This window comes from Gavialis gangeticus, unplaced genomic scaffold, assembly GCF_001723915.1.
Source record: "Gavialis gangeticus isolate Ggan-Ray unplaced genomic scaffold, GavGan_comp1, whole genome shotgun sequence".
Lineage (NCBI taxonomy): Eukaryota > Metazoa > Chordata > Crocodylia > Gavialidae > Gavialis > Gavialis gangeticus.
This window is the reverse complement of record NW_017729014.1, coordinates 13,021,431-13,023,443: the sequence shown is the minus strand read 5'-3', so window position 1 is coordinate 13,023,443 and position 2,013 is coordinate 13,021,431.

Below are 2,013 nucleotides of genomic sequence, written 5' to 3'. Positions count from 1 at the left end.
CCCCTCCACCCCAAATGAAATGTTAAGGAGCTTTTACTTGTCTTCTAATTGAGTAAATATGGTACAACTATTTCACGTAAAGCATCCATTTGTCCATCTGTAAAGTTTCCGGTTAAAAGGTTTACACTTCCTTCCTAGCTTGTTTTAGAAGAACCTATGTGAATTATTTTTCTTACCAGCAATTATGTTAACAGTGAAGGAGCCTTGCCATCTAAACTGAGACTCGATACAGTTAAGTATTGTTAGAAGGCAGGTGATGAAACCACCATAAGCACTACTCAACCCCTTTCCTGAAACAGATCACATTTCCTAGGCTTTTCACTAAGAATGATTCACAATTTCAGAAAATGTTTGGGGATTAGACTGACACTCCCATTGCACAATGAATCTATTTTTATTTTTCTATGCAATAAATACCCCACATAGAGTAGTCTCATAACTACTGGAATGAGGGAAAGGAAATTACAGGACCTTGATTGTGTAGAAAGTGTGGGAAAACCAGAAAAGTAGGTAATACGTAAGGATCCACCAGCAAGCACCTAATTAAGATTAAACTGTGGTCACCCCAGAGGAAACACTCAATAAATTAATCCTTTATTACATGAACAGTGAGTCAAACATCTTTCAAAAGGTGCCTGGATGGTTTATGCCTTTGCAATAAATGTCAACACTCCTCTCACCAAAGCCTACAATACCGCTCAAAAAAAGGAAAAAAAAAAAGAAAAAAGCATTGACCCAGTTACCCAGTAGAAGAACGGTAATTTATAGATGGAATTGGGAAACCAACATGTGGAGTGAGTAGTCTGGGAAAAAGAAAAGAACTAAAAAGTTAAGCATGGACCTTCCATTATCCAATTTAAAATGACATATTATATCTGTAACATGGGTGCTGCAAGTCACATACATGCATGCCCCTAGTGCTTTTTTCCAAAACAAGTTTCTCCTCATTTGGAAGCCATGCTCTGGCCTAATCACCCTTCACTGAAACATATATGCAGCGAAAACTAATCTGCTTGCTTCACATTATTCATCTGTCACAGATGTTGTAACGGGTTAAGCACTTTTATCATTTTGCACATAATTACTCCTGGATGATATGGAATCCATAAAACTAACACTATTACAAAAATATAATGCGCTGTGTTTTTTGTTCACTAAAGTAAACTGTGCTAATACATCACGTATATGGCCAAAAACAGTAATTACACAGATGTTTAAAGCTGGATTAGGACAGTAGAAGTAAATACATTGAAAACCTTAGTGGTTTTTGGCAAGCTCTACAGCTCGGGTTTGCTGTAATTTTACTCACTGGCAGCTCCTCATTCCCACTGTACAAAACAGCCATCAACGCAGCTGCCTCTATCGTCACCTAACAGAAAAGAACCTCAGATTACAATACAACAGGTTCAGGAATATTAATCACCTACAGTACCAAGTTACTGCCTCATCTGTGGGGAATTTCCGAGAGACTCACAAAGAGAAACAGTGCAGACTAAAGAAGGTTATTCACATAGCCGAGATGGGTATACAAGGAATGCTGATTTTTTTTTTTTTTTTTTTTTTTTTTTTTTTTTAAGATACTCAAGACTTCTCAGAAAAAGTACATTTCACTTGGCTATGAAAATATTTAATTCTTTATGCAAGATCCTGACAGTCAGGAGACTAGTGTCTAGTCAAGTTAGTACATTTTATATACGCAACGGGATACCTCCACTTATCCCCAAGCAGCACAACCACACACAAAGGAAAGCTAGAGAGAAGGAACAGGCCAGCATTCTGCGATGCTTGGAGCCCGTTTCACTACTGAGTACCTGATCAGAATGATTTCTTACAAGACAGGCTGCCGTCCTGGTTCACTGTGCTCAAACCCATGCAGCATGGCTGACAGCATACAACAGTTACACTTGTAACAGCCATAAGCAAACCCCATTCAGAGCACAGAAAAGGAGATCAGAGGAGAGCCCCCCCCCCCCCCCCTAAATGAATATACCCCCCAAAGAAAAAAAAAAAAAA